General features: G+C 46.3%; 1 long non-coding RNA gene across 1 annotated transcript; it reads right to left on the bottom strand.

Moving 5' to 3' along the window:
- Positions 1-268: 268 nt before the first annotated feature.
- On the bottom strand, positions 269-17,525 carry LOC119931238. The gene is made up of 4 exons (XR_005452095.1): positions 17,447-17,525; positions 4,837-4,944; positions 4,147-4,215; positions 269-337 (listed from the first exon to the last, which is right to left on the bottom strand). It is a non-coding gene; the product is annotated as an uncharacterized LOC119931238 (long non-coding RNA).
- Positions 17,526-18,013: the final 488 nt, after the last annotated feature.

Genomic DNA, 18,013 nt, shown 5'->3' with positions numbered 1-18,013 from the left:
GTCACAATTTACATTCAGAGGAATCATTTCAGGTTTCATTTGAACTCTGATAGGTTACTTTCCCAGCAAATGGTGCAATGCTTTCAGTTTACGGGAAAGTTACATTAACTTGAAAATTCAAATTAAGACATTCTAAATATATGTGTGTATATATATATATATATATATATATATATATATACACACACACACACACACACACACACATATATATACACACACACACACACACACACACATATATATTAGTAATATATATATTACTGACCTGAATATCGAGATGGGTGCAAAGTCTTCCTTTTCCGTTTTTTAGGATGTTCATTCATATCTTTTCAATCTAAAAATATTTAATGAATTTTTTATTACAACGAGTCATAAGTGATGTTCATTCATATCTTTTCAATCTAAAAAAGTTTTACCAACCATAAGTCCAACTAACTATGAAACCAAGGTTAAAAAAAAAATCTCTCCTTTAAGCACATTTTCCAATACTATTAGAAACTGACATACTGTGTATCATCCCCCAACATTAAGAGACGCAGCATGATCTGGTGGAGCGAGCAGGGGCCTGGGAATCAGAGGATCTGGATTCTAATCCCAGCTCTGCTGTGTGTTTGCTGTGTGACCTTGGGCAAGTCACTTAATTTCTCTGGCCTCAGTTACCTCATCTGTAAAATGGGGATTAAATCCTACTCCCACTGTTAATGATAGGGATAAAGCATTAATTCTATTTGTCCTGTCGATTTTGACCACTGTCCACATGTTTTGTTTTGTTGTCTGTCTCCCCCTTCTAGACTGTGAGCCGGTTATTGGGTAGGAACCGTCTCTATATGTTGCTGACTTGTGCTTCCCAAGCGCTTAGTACAGTGCTCTGCACACAGTAAGCGCTCAATAAATATGATTGAATGAACGAATGAGACAGGGACTGTGTCTAATCTGAATAATTTGTAGATACTCTAGTACTTAGAACAGTGCTTGGCTGCTTATCAAGTACCTTTTTTATTATTAGCATTACTCATTCAATCGTATTTATTGAGCGCTGTTTGCAGAGCACTGTACTAAGTGCTTGGGAAGTACAAGTCATTCATTCATTCATTCATTCAATCGTATTGACTGAGCGCTTCCTGTGTGCAGAGCACTGTACTAAGCACTTGGGAAGTACAAGTTGGCAACATACAGAGATGGTCCTTACCCAACAACAGGCTCACAGTCTATTATAAGTATTATTAAGATGTAGTACCAGTTTAAATTTGGATTTAGGTATCTACTTTTAAGAAAATGTATTAAGAGGGACTACAAACTTCTCTTTACTATCTCAGAAACAGCCTGGTTTCTTTAAAAGTTTTCAGATAAATTCTGTGAGTTTTGAGGTTACTTTTACAGCTACAAATAACTGTAATTCATTATTCTGGAACCAATGTGGAATCCTAACACATTACTTATCTTTAAATTGTTTGGAGCGCTGCATTCTGTCTTCGAAAATGATTCAAACGTGTACCACTTCCTGAAAAATATTACCCTATGGCCCCCAAAAGCTGAGAGTGTACAAGTATATTACTGATTAGAGTGCACTTTTCAACTTTGAACACTTAACATCACAGTTACATGTTGATCTATAATGCATTGTTAAAACGGCTTTGAATAATTAAAGTACCCACTGTAGTATCAATCCAAAAGTTAATACTTTAAACTTAGATTTGAGGTGAGGCCTGTTCCCTGAAGCCAGAAAAATAATGGCATACGCTAAAAATAAGCCAAAGCTAACTATTCATGCTGATTACCTAGTGGGGAAAGAAAGTCCTTCAGGAAAAAATACGATGCATTCGTTTTCAAATGACCAAACTTTTCATGAAACCGATTCTAAAACGCATGTCAATTCTATTAACCAACGTGGAAGGAGTAACAGACGGTCCATGCCGCAAATGTCCTAAATCTGCAGAAATTAACTGGGGCGTAATTTTTTTTTAATCCTAATTAAGACCATTTTGGTAGTGAAAAGGTTCAAAAAACATTTTTTTGTTTTCAGTTTTAGGATTTAATCTTAATTTTGAGGAATGATTAGGGCTTACAAATAGGGTTTCTTGGTAAGACAATATTTCTTGCTCTAACAACTCTGTTAAATTGTACTCTTCCGAGCACTTGGTACAGTGCTCTGCACACAGTAAACGCTCAAATACAACAGATTGATTGATTAGTGGAAATACAAAGATGCTCATAGTTATTTGCTGCAATCCCACATTGATATCTATTGAACACTTGCAAGCTGCAGAGCTTGGAAGAGGTACAATTCAACAGAGTTGGAAGACAATCCCTGCCCTCTAGGAGTTACCAACCTAATAGGGGAGATGGGCATTAAACTGCATATAGATCAATCAATCAATCAATCATATTTATGGAGCGCTTACTGTGTGCAGAGCACTGTACTAAGCGCTTGGGAAGTACAAGTTGGCAACATATAGAGACAGTCCCTACCCAACAGTGGGCTCACAGTCTAAGAGGGGGAAACAGAGAACAAAACCAAACACACAAACAAAATAAAATAAATAGAATAGATATGTACAAGCAAAATAAATAAATAGAGTAATAAATATGTACAAACATATACATATATACAGGTGCTGTGGGGAAGGGAAGGAGGTAAGATGGGATGGAGAGGGGGACAGGGGGAGAGGGGAAGATATTATAGATTATTATAGATATGTACTTAAGTGCTGTGGGGGTGGTGTGAGTCTCAAAGTGCTTAGACGCTATGGACCCAAATACATAGGCAATGCCGAAGGGAGGGAGGTTAGGGTAGAAAGATACATTCATTCACTCAATCGCATTTATTAAGCGCTTACTGTGTGCAGAGCACTGTACTAAGCACCTGGGAAGTACAAGTTGGCAACCTATAGAGACGGTCCCTACCCAACAACGGGCTCACGGTCTAAAAGGAGGAGACAGACAACAAAACAGAACATGTGGACAGGTGCCAAAACCGCCAGAATAAATAGAATTGTAGCTATATGCAAATCATTAACAGAATAATATGTACAAGTAAAACAGAGTAATAAATCTGTACAAGTATATATACAAGTGCTGTGGGGAGGGGAAGGAGGTAGGGTGGGGGGGATGGGGAGGAGGAGAGGAAAAAGGGGGCTCAGTCAGGGAAGGCCTTCTGGAGGAGGTGGGCTCTCAGCAGGGCTTTGAAGGGAGGAAGAGAGCTAGCTTGGTGGATGTGTGGAGGGAGGGCATTGCAGGCCAGGGGAAGGACCTGGGCCGGGGGTCGACGGCGGGACAGGCGAGAATGAGGCACAGTGAGGAGGTTAGCGGCAGAGGAGCGGAGGGTGCGGGCTGGGCTGGAGAAGGAGAGAAGGGAGGTGAGGTAGGAGGGGGCGAGGGGATGGACAGCCTTGACGCCGAGAGTGAGGAGTCTTTGCTTGATTTGTAGGTTGAAAGGCAACCACTGGAGATTTCTGAGGAGGGGAGTGACATGCCCAGAGCGTTTCTGAGATGAGATGGAGGCACGGTTAGTAGGGTGGTGTTAGAGGAGTGAGCTGTACGAGCTGGGTTGAAGTGGGAGAGGAGCGAGGTTATATAGGAGGAAGGCAGTTTGACTGTGTGCTTCAAAGCCGATGGAAAAGAGTTTGTTGAAGAGACGGAGGGGCACACATTGGAAGGTTTTGAGAGTGGGAAGCTGTGAAATCCCGTTTCATCATCCAGGTGAAGTACGAGGACTACTAGCAGGACACCGCACTACCACTCCAGTGCTAGTGGTCCAAGTACAACTGCAAGTGCAGGGCCTGCCGGCGCATTTATCTTAACCACTGGTGTGTCAGAGCAATGCTCATCCTCATGGTAAAGGGCAGAAATGGGGCACTGCTGGATTTTCACAAACCAATCAATCAATCAATGGTTTCTGCTGAGCGCTTACTATGTGCAGAGCACTGTACTAAACGCTTGGGAGAGTACAACCGATAAGGAGTTTACCGTCTAAAGAACCAAATGTGTCAGAGATTCTCTCTCAAAGATCCACCCCGTCATGAATGCAGTCTCACCACTGGCAGTGTTGTTGTGTTAGAAACAAAGGACACTCCATTACTGTCAGGAGACAGAACTCTCTGAAGCTTCCTGCCAAAATCGAAAATACTTCAAAATTCAACTTACACAGTGTAACGGAGTGAGGGATAACAGTAGAAGAATGCTGTTATTCAACTTCTGCTGGTAGAGAAATACCTGCAAGTGAAACATAGCAAGTCACCCTCGGCATCAATCATCACTGAGCAGCTACTCGTAAATTAATACAATACCAAAGACCACTAAGCGTCAGAAGAAAAGAAGCCCTGCAACAGGCCTAACTTATAAAAACAAACGACCAAATACTGATAACCAAATTTCCTAAAAAAACCGATCAACCAGAGATAGAAAATTAATTCAAACATAATTTGAATATATGACTAATAAATTTCCCTGCATTCCCCATGCCAATATACCCTAGCATATTTCCTACAGATTGTCAGTGACCTTAAAGGAAAAAAAACTTATCTAAAATTACGTAAAAATCCATTTTAGATTGAGGTAAGTGTTTAAAGATGTCATGGTTTTTTTCTTCATTAATTTTCCCATTAATTTCTGCTCTGATACTGATAGCCACATGGATATCCACTTTGGATCTGCCACTAATACAACCACTTATGGCCCTGCAGGAGTGTATTAAGACCAATAAATACGTCTTACTGATGATGAAGGGCTCAGATCATTTTGACTCCAACAACTATTTCCGACTGCTGGAGTCACGATTTAAGTTGCAGAAGCTGAATTTGGCAAACCAATGGGGAAGTGATGCAGCACACTTACACTTTGAAGAAGTAAAAGATACCGCTTATCACCCTACCACTCAGGACTGGACAGAGTTTTCCATTATTTTGGGTCGGCCTGGGTTACATCTCTCTCGCTGCTGCTTCCCTGTAACAGGAGGAAATAACAGAAGCATTGTTCATTCATTCATTCAACCGTATTTCTTGACCAGTTACTGTGAGCAAAGCACTGTACTAAGCGCTTGGGAGGGTACGATATATTGATAAACAGACACATCCCCTGCCCACACAAGCTTATTTGGCTGTCTGGCCATTCTGGGGAAAATGAATCCGTGGAGAGGGTCAGATTCAAAACCTGCCCCAGGATATATGGATGAGTAAAACTGGAACGATGGCCACCCTTGACTACATAATTCGATTGAAAAACACCTCGGGGGGGATTAGAAAATTTTGAAGTTCTGAGTTTAGTTCGTGGACCTTAATTTGTAGTGACAGGCTTGGAAGATTTCAACATCTCCCGGAAGACATTTGTACAGTCACCTATAGGCCTGCTAACCGGGCAGTATAGGGAGGTAGCCCATTTTGAGAGGCCTTTAGTAGGAAAAGTCTACTGAAACATGTCGAAGCCAGACCTTACTACCCCATAGTAACCTGAAGCACAAATCCAAAACACGAATGAGGTACTTACCGGCTGGGCGGGGGGGATCAGGCTCACAGGACTGAGTAATAATAATAATGAATGATGGTATTTGTTAAGCGCTTACTATGTGCAAGGCACTGTTCTTTGTGCCGACACTGTTCTTGTGTCCGAGAAGAGGCACGGTGCCCTTGGACTGGAGCTTTGAGGGCACCTGTAGTTAGCTGGGCCAAGCCCCTCCTTTAACTTGGAAGAGGCCAGAAACAGAGCCTAGGTGTCGGCTCCGTTTTCGTTTCCTGCCGGCCCCCGGCCCAGCCCTGGCACCTGCGGGATTCCTGGTGCTCTTACCGGGCTCTCGCCTACAAGCCCAAGAGCTCAGTGATGACAACAGACCATTCGCCTTCCTCACCCTCCGTCTTCCCAGGCGGCCGGGGCCCACGGCGGATACGCCGAACCGCGGTGGCGTCTGCGTAAAGCCCGGGATGCCGCGGTCACCGAGCCGCTTCCCCGCCCTGGGCCACCGACCGCTGCCCCTCTGGTTCACGGGGATCTGGGCTGGTGCCGGCGCAACGGCGGAAAGGTAAGAACCCTCTTTTTTGGTCCTCTCCTTCCTCCCTAGCCTCCCTTTCCCTCTCCTTAAGACTCTGTCACCTCAAGAACCCACCCCGCACTCAAAAGATGAACAGTCGGCACTCCCACCTCTGATACAAGGTGAGGCTGACTTCTACGCATGCTGAAAATGTGGGGTGAAGACTTTCCTCCAGGTTTGTAGCTTGGCTCTAACCGACACCGCGATGGCCTGGAAATACTCCTGGCCATTTCGGCGTTCCCCAGGGTCAGGCCCACCCCTCCACAATGGATGGAGCCCAAGTATACAGCCGACCGGGAGCTGGATACTTCCAATTAATCGAATTATGTATTCAAGGGTGGCCATTGTTCCAGTTTTACTCATCCATATATACCTGTATATATGTTTGTACATATTTATTACTCTGTTTATTTATTTTTCTTGTACATATCTATTCTATTCATTTTATTTTGTTAGTATGTTTGGTTTTGTTCTCCGTCTCCCCCTTTTAGACTGTGAGCCCACTGTTGGGTAGGGACTGGCTCTATATGTTGCCAACTTGTACTTTCCAAGCGCTTAGTACAGTGCTCTGCACACAGCAAGCGCTCAATAAATGCAACTGATTGATTGATCCTGGGGCAGGTTTTGAATCTGACCCTCTCCACGGATTCATTTTCCCCATAACGGCCAGACAGCCAAATAAGCCTGTGTGGGCAGGGGATGTGTCTGTTTATCAATATATCGTACTCTCCCAAGCGCTTAATACAATAAATCAATCAATCGTATTTATTGAGCGCTTACTATGTGCAGAGCACTGTACTAAGCGCTTGGGAAGTACAAATTGGCAACACACAGAGACAGACCCTACCCAACAGTGGGCTCACAGTCTAAAAGGGGGAGACAGAGAACAGAACCAAACATACCAACAAAATAAAATAAATAGGATAGAAATGCACAAGTAAAATAAATAAATAAATACATAAATACAGTGCTTTGCTCACAGTAACTGGTCAAGAAATATGGTTGAATGAATGAATGAACAATGCTTCTGTTATTTCCTCCTGTTACAGTGAAGCATAAATAGGAAAATTCCTGCCAAGGCAAGAGCAACTCGCACCACTCGGGTGATTCTCCTACCTGAAATCACCAAACCGGGGGGACTGAGGAGGATTTCTACGGGCTTGAAACTCCATGATCCCCTTCCCAAGCCACATCTGCTAAATCCACAGGTTATACGACCGCTCAGATGCCCTGTACAAAGGCCAGTCAAAACCTGGCACCCCACCCACAGCTGAAATACGCCAGTGTGCTCGCCCACTACCCCTTCTTTCTCCCACTTTGCCGAAACGGGGACACTTTCCCGGTACCGTTGGCCTGCTACCGCTATTTCTGAATGCCGGCCGCCCGTTACTCCCTCAATTTAAGTCCCTGAGTGTTCAGGGAGGAGGAAGAGATAAGAAATTATTTTGGGCTCCGCAGTTAAGAAGCAGGGCTCAGTGTATCACTCAAGCAACCCAAACGAGGGTCCCCGTAGCTGCAGGAACCCAAGCGAAACTATGAGCTTGGGAGTCAGGGGGCCTGGGCTCTAATCTATTACTCTACTTATTTATTATTACTCTATTTATTTATTTATTTATTTTATTTGTGCATGTTTATTCTATTTTATTTTATTTGCGCATATTTATTCTATTTTATTTGTGCATATTTATTCTATTTTATTTTATTTGCGCATATTTATTCTATTTTATTTGTGCATATTTATTCTATTTTATTTTATTTGCGCATATTTATTCTATTTTATTTTATTTGCGCATATTTATTCTATTTTATTTTATTTGCGCATATTTTATTTTATTTGTGCACATTTATTCTATTTATTTTATTTTGTTAATATGTTTTGTTCTCTGTCTCCCCCTTCTAGACTGTGAGCCCACTGCCGGGTAGGGACCGTCTCTATATGTTGCCAACTTGGACTTCCCAAGCGCTTAGTCCAGCGCTCTGCACACGGTAAGCGCTCAATAAACACGACTGAATGAATGAATGACTGAATCCCCATTCTGCCAACTATCTGTTGTGGGATCTGGGGCCAATCACTTCACTTTGATGAGCCTCAGTTCCCCCATCTGTAAAGTCAATCACTGGGATTTGTTCAGCGCTTACTGTGCGCAGAGCACCGTACTAAGCGCTTGAAAGAGTACAATACAACTGAGTCAGTAGTCATTCATTCATTCAATCGTATTTATGGAGCGCTTACTGTGTGCAGAGCACTGGACTGAGCGCTTGGGAAGTCCAAGTCGGCAACATACGGAGACGGTCCCTACCCAACAGCGGGCTCACAGTCTAGAAGGGGGAGACAGACAACACAATAAAACATATTAACAAAATAAAATAAATAGAATATGTACAAGTAAAATAGAGTAATAAATATGTACAAACATATATACATATATACACACACACACACATGTATACATATATAAATGTCCCACATGGAACTCACCATCCTAATTTACCAATGAGGCAACTGAGGCCCAGAGAAGTGAAGTGACTTGTCTAAGATTACACAAAAGGCAAGTGATGGAGCTGGGATTAATAATAATAATAATAATAATAATAATAATAATAATAATAACGGCATTTATTAAGCACTTACTATCTGCCCACAATGCCCTAATAACCACTCTCCCCAGCTCTTACACTGAGCTCTATGAGACGCGGTCTGTGCGTGGCCTAGGGCCAAGAGCCTGAGCTTGGGAGTCAGAGGACGTGGGTTCTAATCCCGGATCTGCCACCCGTCTTATGTGCCACCTTGGGCGAGCCACTTCAGTTCTCGGTGCCTCGGTTACCTCATCTGTAAAATGGGGATTAGGACTGAGAGCCCCACGTGGGACATCCTGACTATCCTGTATCTTCCCCAGTGTTCAGAGCGGTGCTCGGCACATCGTAAGCGCTTAACAATAATAGTAATAATGGTATTTGTTAAGCGCTCACTATGTGCCCGGCACTGTACTAAGCGCTGGGGTGGATACGAGCAAATCGGGGTGGACATAGTCCCTGTCCCATGTGGGGCCCCATTTTACAGATGAGGTCCAGAGAAGTGAAGTGACTTCCCTAAGGTCACACAGCAGACAAGAGGCAGAGGCGGAATTAGACTCCGAGGCCCGTACCATAAATAAATACCACGAATACCTTAATTATTATGATTGATTTGGAGGAAATAATATTAATAATTGGCATTTGTTAAGCGCTTACTATGTGCAGAGCACTGTTCTAAGCGCTGGGGAGGATACAGGGTGATCAGGTTGTCCCACGGGGGGCTCACAGTCTTAATCCCCATTTTACAGATGAGGTAACTGAGGCCCAGAGAAGTTAAGTGACTTGCCCAAGATCACACAGCAGACATGTGGCGGAGTTGGGATTCGAACCCACGACCTCTGACTCCGAAGCCCGGGCTCTTTCCACTGGGCCACGCTGCTTAACAAGTATCCCAGGCACTATTACATGGGCGACCAGGTCACATTGCAGACAAGAGGCAGAGGCGGGATTAGAACCCATGACCCCCTGACTCCGAGGCCCGTACCATAAATAAATACCGCGAATACCTTAATTATTATTATGACTGATTTGGAGGAAATGCTTAACAGGTATCCCAGGCACTATTACCTGGGCGACAAGGTCACACTGCAGACAAGAGGCAGAGCCGGGATTAGAACCCATGACCCTCTGACTCCGAGGCCCGTACCATAAATAAATACCGCGAATACCTTAATTACTATTATGATTGATTTGGAGGAAATGCTTAACAAGTATCCCAGGCACTATTATATGGGCGACCAGGTCACATTGCAGACAAGAGGCAGAGCCGGGATTGGAACCCATGACCCTCTGACTCCGAGGCCCGTACCATAAATAAATACCGCGAATACCTTAATTATTATTATGATTGATTTGGAGGAATGCTTAACAGGTATCCCAGGCACTATTACATGGGCGACAAGGTCACACTGCAGACAAGAGGCAGAGGCGGGATTAGAACCCATGACCCTCTGACTCCGAGGCCCGTACCATAAATAAATACCGCGAATACCTTAATTATTATTATGACTGATTTGGAGGAAATGCTTAACAGGTATCCCAGGCACTATTACCTGGGCGACAAGGTCACACTGCAGACAAGAGGCAGAGCCGGGATTAGAACCCATGACCCTCTGACTCCGAGGCCCGTACCATAAATAAATACTGCGAATACCTTAATTACTATTATGATTGATTTGGAGGAAATGCTTAACAGGTATCCCAGGCACTATTACATGGGCGACCAGGTCACACTGCAGACAAGAGGCAGAGCCGGGATTGGAACCCATGACCCTCTGACTCCGAGGCCCGTACCATAAATAAATACCGCGAATACCTTAATTATTATTATGATTGATTTGGAGGAAATGCTTAACAGGTATCCCAGGCACTATTATATGGGCGACAAGGTCACACTGCAGACAAGAGGCAGAGCTGGGATTAGAACCCATGACCCTCTGACTCCGAGGCCCATACCATAAATAAATACCACAAATACCTTAATTATTATTATGACTGATTTGGAGGAAATGCTTAACAGGTATCCCAGGCACTATTACATGGGCGACAAGGTCACACTGCAGACAAGAGGCAGAGCCGGGATTAGAACCCATGACCCTCTGACCCCCAATAAAGTTGGCAGACAAGACTCCCTGACCTCCAAAACAATAACTTAATGTCTGTAGGGGCATCCCACATCAGATTGGAAAATATTTTTGCAGAACCCACGTTTTTTAAACAGTCCTTTGTGAGCCAACTTACAAAAAGGATATTTGTAACTACCTGGAGAATTTGTTATTACACGGGATTGGCATTTTCAGGGCTTCACAGGTATTAATATACCTGTATTACCTGCATATATGCATATATGCTTGTACATATTTATTACTTTATCTATTTTACTAGTACATTTCTATTCTATTTATTTTATTTTGTTAGTATGTTTGGTTTTGTTCTCTGTCTCCCCCTTTTAGACTGTGAGCCCACTGTTGGGTAGGGACTGTCTCTATATGTTGCCAATTTGTACTTCCCAAGCGCTTAGTACAGTGCTCTGCACATAGTAAGCGCTCAATAAATACGATTGATTGATTGATTGACTCCGAGGCCTGTACCATAAATAAATACCATGAATACCTTAATTATTATTATGATTGATTTGGAGGAAATGCTTAACAAGTATCCCAGGCACTATTATATGGGCGACACATCTGCCCCTGCCCCCAATCCAATTTCTGGTTGTAGGCCGAGGGTGGCAGAGAAGCAGTGTGGCTCAATGGAAAGAGCACGGGCTTGGGTGTTGGAAGACGTCGGTTCTGATCCCAGCTGGGCCACCTGTCTGCTGTGTGACCTTGGGCACACCGCGTCACTCCTCTGGGCCTCAGTGACCTCATCTGTAAAGAGGGGATTGATCAATCAATCAATCAATCGGATTTATTGAGCGCTTACTGCGTGCAGAGCACTGTACTAAGCGCTTGGGAAGTCCAAGTTGGCAACGTATAGAGACGGTCCCTACCCAACAGTGGGCTCACAGTCTAAAAGGGGGAGACGGAGAACAAAACCAAACATAGTAACAGAATGAAATAAATAGAATAGATATGTACAAGCAAAATAAATAGAGTAATAAATATGTACAAACATATATACAAATATACAGGTTAAGATTGTGAGCCCCACGAGGGACAACCCTATTACTTTGTATCTACCCCAGCCCTTACAACAGTGCTTGGCACATAGTAAGTGCTCAACAAATACCATCATCATTATTATTACTGTTATAAGGAAAGAGGGGAATAGAGAAAACACCGGGCCGTAGGTCCGCCTTCACCGAAGGCCCAAGGGGTGGGGTGGGGGACGCCTATCTAGCAGCATGGCTCAGTGGAAAGAGCCCGGGCTTTGGAGTCAGAGGTCATGGATTCAAATTCTGGCACCGCCACTTGTCACCTGTGTGACCTTGGGCAAGATGCTTCACTTCTCTGGGCCTCAGTGACCTCATCTGTAAAATGGGGATTAAGACTGTGAGCCCCCCGTGGGACAACCTGATCACCTTATGACGTCCCCAGCGCTTAGAACGGTGCTTGGCATATGGTAAGCGCCTAATAAATGCCATCACTATTATGATTATTATTCTCTGTGCCTCAGTTCCCTCCTCTGTAAAATGGGGATGAAGCCTGTGAGCCCCCCATGGGACAACCTGATCACCTTGTTACCTCCCCAGTGCTTAGAACAGTGCTTTGCACAAAATAAGTGCTTAATAAATGCCTTATTATTATTATTGATCCCAGCTCTGCCCCTTGTCAGCTGTGTGACCTTGGGCAAGTCACTTCACTTCTCTGGGCCCCAGTTCCCTCTTCTGTAAAATGAGGATGATGTATTTCACTTGTACATATCTATTCTATTTATTTTATTTTGTTAGTATGTTTGGTTTTGTTCTCTGTCTCCCCCTTTTAGACTGTGAGCCCACTGTTGGGTAGGGACTGTCTCTATATGTTGCCAACTTGTACTTCCCAAGCGCTTAGTACAGTGCTCTGCACATAGTAAGCGCTCAATAAATACGATTGATTGATTGATTGATTGACTGCGAGCCCCCACGTGGGATAACCTGATCAGCTTGCAACCTCCCCAGTGTTTAGAACAGTGCTTGGCACATGGTAAGCGCTTATTAAATGCCATCATTATCATGATTATTATTCTCTGTGCCTCAGTTGCCTCCCCTGTAAAATGGGGATGAAGCCTGTGAGCCCCCCGTGGGACAACCTGAGGACCTTGTATCCCCTCCCCAGAGCTTAGAATGGTGCTTCATTCATTCATTCATTCAATCGTATTAACGGAGCGCTTACTGTGTGCAAAGCACTCTACTAAGCGCTTGGGAAGTACACAGTAAGCGCTAAGTGCCTCAGCTCCCAAGTGCTTAGTGCAGTGCTGTGAACATAATAAGCGCTCCATAAATACGACTGAATGAATGAACGAAAGAACACGTGCCATGATCGTTATTACCCCGGGTTGGGTCGGGTCATTCATTCATTCATTCATTCAATCGTATTTATTGAGCGCTTACTGTGTGCAGAGCACTGTACTAAGCGCTTGGGAAGTCCAAATCGGCAACATCTAGAGACGGTCCCTACCCAACAGCGGGCTCACAGTCTAGAAGGGGGAGACAGACCACAAAACAAAACATATTAACAAGATAAAACAAACAGAATAGTAAATCGTGGCTCAGTGGAAAGAGCCTGGGCTTTGGAGTCAGAGGTCATGGGTTCAAATCCCGGCTCCACCACTTGTCAGCTGTGTGACTTTGGGCAAGTCACTTCACTTCTCTGGGCCTCAGTTACCTCATCTGTAAAATGGGGATGACGACTGTGAGCCCCACGTGGGACAACTTGATCACCTTGTATCCCCCCCAGCGCTTAGAACAGAGTTTGGCACATAGTAAGCGCTTAATAAATGCCGTCATTATTATTATTATTACTATTATTAAATATGTCCCAGTAAAATAGAGTAATAAATCTGTACAAACATATATTCCGGTGCTGTGGGAAGGGGAAGGAGGTAAGGCGGGGGGTGGGGGTGGGGTACTGTACTAAGCGCTTGGGAAGTACACAGTAAGCGCTAAGTGCCTCGGCTCCCAAGCGCTTAGTGCAGTGCTGTGCACACAGTAAGCGCTCCATAAAGGCAATTGAGTGAATGAATGAATGAATGAACAAGTGCCATGACCATTATTACCTCGGGGCGGGGCGGGTCATTCATTCATTCATTCATTCGTACTTATGGAGCGCTGACTGTGTGCAGAGCACCGTACTAAGCACTTGGGAAGTACATAGTAAGCGCTAAGTGGCTCGGCTCCCAAGCGCTTAGTGCAGTGATGGGCACACGGTAAGCGCTCCATAAAGACGACTGAATGAATGAATGAAGGAATGAATGAATGAACGAGTGCCATGACCGTTATTACCCCAGGGCGGGGCGGGTCATTCATTCATTCGTATTTATTGAGCGCTTACTGTGTGCACAACACTGTACTAAGCGCTTGGGAAGTACAAGTCGGCAACATCTAGAGATGGTCCCTCCCCAACAGTGGGCTCACAGTCTAGAAGAGGGGAGACAGACGACAAAACATATTAACAAGATAAAATAAACAGAATAGTAAATACGTCCAAGTAAAATAGAGTAATAAATCCGTACAAACATATATCCTGGTGCTGTGGGGAGGGGAAGGAGGTAGGGCGGGGGGGGGGGGATACTGTACTAAGCGCTTGGGAAGTACACAGCAAGCTCCCAAGCGCTTAGTGCAGTGCGGTGCACAGAGTAAGCGCTCCATAAAGACGGTTGAATGAATGAATGAATGAATGAATGAACAAACGAGTGCCATGATCATTATTACCCCGGGGTGGGGTGGGGCAGGTCATTCATTCATTCAATCGTATTGATGGAGCACTGACTGTGTGCAGAGCACTGGACTAAGCGCTTGGGAAGTACATAGTAAGCGCTAATTGTCTCGGCTCCCAAGCGCCTAGCTCAGTGATGTGAACACAGTAAGCGCTCCATAAAGGCGACTGAATGAATGAATGATGGAATGAATGAATGAGTACCATGATCATTATTACCCCAGGGCAGGGCGGGTCATTCATTCATTCATTCATTCAATTGTATTGATGGCGCGCTGACTGTGCGCAGAGCACTGGACTAGGCGCTTGGGAAGTATATAGTAAGCGCTAAGTGCCTCGGCTCCCAAGCGCTTAGCGCAGTGATGTGCACACTGTAAGAACTCCATAAAGACGACTGAATGAATGAAGGAATGAATGAATGAATGAAAGAAAGAACGAGTGCCATGATCGTTCTCTTCTAGACTGTGAGCCCACTGTTGGGTAGGGACCGTCTCTATATGTTGCCAACTTGTACTTCCCAAGCGCTTAGTACAGTGCTCTGCACACAGTAAGCGCTCAATAAATATGATTGATTGATTGATCGTCATGAATGAATGACAGAATGAATGAATGAACGAAGGAGTGCCATCACCATCATCAATCGTATTTATTGAGTGCTTACTGTGTGCAGAGCACTGCCGTGATCGTTATTACCCCAGGGCGGAGCGTGGCTCAGTGGAAAGAGCACGGACTTTGGAGTCAGAGGTCATGGGTTCAAATCCCGGCTCTGCCAATTGTCAGCTGGGTGACCTTGGGCAAGTCACTTCACTTCTCTGGGCCTCAGTTACCTCAACTGTAAAATGGGGATTAAGACTGTGAGCCCCCCGTGGGACAACCTGATCACCTTGTAACCTCCCCAGCGCTTAGAACAGTGCTTTGCACATAGTAAGCGCTTAATAAATGCCATTATTATTATTATTATTGATGGAGCGCTGACTGTGTGCAGAGCACTGGACTAAGCGCTTGGGAAGTACATAGTAAGCGCTAAGTGCCTCGGCTCCCAAGCGCCTAGCGCAGTGCTGTGCACACTATAAGCACTTCATTGAGGCGACTGAATGAATGAATGATGGAATGAATGAATGAACGAAGGAGTGCCATGATCGTTATTACCCCAGGGAAGGGCAGGGCAGGTCATTCATTCATTCATTCAATCGTCTTTATGGAGCGCTGTGTGCAGAGCACCGTACTAAGCGCTTGGGAAGTACACAGTAGGCGCTAAGTGCCTCGGCTCCCAAGTGCTTAGTGCAGTGCTGTGCACACAGTAAGCGCTCCATAAAGACGACTGAGTGTAGGAATGAATGAATGAACGAGTGCCATGATCCTTATTACCCCAAGTCGGGGCGGGTCATTCATTCAATCGTATTGATGGAGCGCTGACTGTGTGCAGAGCACTGGACTAAGCGTTTGGGAAATACATAGTAAGCGCCAAGTGCCTCAGCTCCCAAGCCTTTAGTGCAGTGATGTGCACACTAAGTGCTCCATAAAGGTGATTGAATGAATGATGGAATGAATGAATGAACGAACGAGTGCCATGATGGTTACCACCCCAGGGCGGGTCAATCAATCAATCAATCAATTGTATTTATTGAGCGCTGTGTGCAGAGCACTGTACTAAGCGCTTGGGAAGTCCAAGTTGGCGACATACAGAGACAGTCCCTACCCAACAGTGGGCTCACAGTCTAAAAGGGGGAGACAGAGAACAAAACCAAACATACTAACAAAATAAAAGAGAATAGATATGTACCAGTAAAATAGAGTAATAAATATGTGCAAACATATATACATATATACAGGTGCTGTGAGGAAGAGAAGGAGGTAAGATGGGGGGGATGGAGAGGGGGATGAGGGGGAGAGGAAGGAAGGGGCTCAGTCTGGGAAGGCCTCCTGGAGGAGGTGAGCTCTCAGGAGGGCCCTGAAGCCCTACTGTCATTCATTCATTCATTCAATCGTATTTATGGAGCGCCGTGTGCAGAGCACTGGACTAAGCGCTTGGGAAGTACATAGTAAGCGCTAAGTGGCTCGGCTCCCAAGCGCTTAGCGCAGTGATGTGCACACTGTAAGCGCTCCGTAAAGAAGCAGCGTGGCTCAGTGGAAAGAGCCCGGGCTTTGGAGTCAGAGGTCCTGGGTTCAAATCCCGGCTCCGCCAACTGTCAGCTGTGTGACTTTGGGCCAGTCACTTCACTTCTCAGTACCTCATCTGGAAAATGGGGATGAAGCCTGTGAGCCCCCCGTGGGTCAACCTGATCACTCTGTAACCTCCCCAGCGCTTAGAACAGTGCTCTGCACATGGCAAGTGCTTAATAAATGCCATTATTAAAGACGATTGAGGGAATGAATGAATGACGGGATGAATGAACGAACGAGTGCCATGATCGTTATTACCCCGGGGCGGGTCATTCATTCATTCATTCATTCAATCGTGTTTATTGAGCGCTTACTATGTGCAGGGCACTGTACTAAGCGCTTGGGAAGTACAAGTTGGCAACATAGAGAGACGGTCCCTCCCTAACAGCGGGCTAGAAGGTGGGGGGGGGGGGAGACACACAGCCGACAAAACATATTAAGCGCTTAGTACGGTGCTCTGCACGTAGTAAGCGCTCAATAAATACGACTGATGATATTAACCAGATAAGCCCCAGTGAATGCGTCCAAGTGCAATAAATAGAGCGCTAAATCCGGACCGACAGGCAGACAGATAGCCCAAGCGCTTAGCACAGTGCTCGGCACATAGTAAGCGCTCAATAAATGCGATTGATGACGATGATGATGTCCCGGGGCCGTGGGGGAGGAGGGGGAGGAGGGAAGGCGGAATCCGCCCGCGGGAAGGCCGGCGCAGGCACGGCGGCGGCGGCGGCAGGGGTCCCGGGCTCGGGGTTCGAATCCCCCGGAAGGCGGGGGGGGGGGACGGAGGGAGGGAGGGAGGGAGGGAGGGTATAATGGACGCCCCTCTCACCGGCGCTCCGTTTCCCGGGAGACGGACGGACGGACGGACGGACGGACGGAGCAGGCCCCGCGCTCCCCTCCGACACCGCGCATGCGCCGCTCGACCGCCGCCACCGGGGGGCGGGGCGGGGCCTGCAGGGGGCGGGGCCTGCGGGGGGCGGGACCAATCCGACGCCGCCGGCCCGCAGGGAGCCTCGCGCCCCCCCTGCCGGCGGCGCCGCGCCCCGGACGCTCCTAGGAGGGGCCGCCGTAAACGAAGGGGCGGGAACATCGCGCCCCTGACACTCTTAGGAGGGGCTGCGGTAAGCGAGGGGGCGGGGGCGGGGGCGGGGCCAATCCGACGTCGCTGGGCGTGGCCCGCAGGGAGCCTCGCGCCCCCTACCGGCGGCGCTGCGCCCCTGACGCTTTTAGGGAGGGAAGGGGCGGAGCCAATCCGACGCCGACGCCACCGACCAATCGAGCCTCGCGCCCCCTGCCGGCGGCGCCGCGCCACGGACGCTCCTAGCAGGGGCCGCGGTAAGCGAGGGGGCGGGGGCAGGAGGGGGCGGGAACCTCGCGCCCCCTGCCGGCGGCGCCG

This window comes from Tachyglossus aculeatus, chromosome 1 (assembly GCF_015852505.1).
Source record: "Tachyglossus aculeatus isolate mTacAcu1 chromosome 1, mTacAcu1.pri, whole genome shotgun sequence".
NCBI lineage: Eukaryota > Metazoa > Chordata > Mammalia > Monotremata > Tachyglossidae > Tachyglossus > Tachyglossus aculeatus.
The sequence above is the reverse complement of the archived record's forward strand: the minus strand, read 5'-3'. Positions and strand labels throughout refer to the sequence as shown.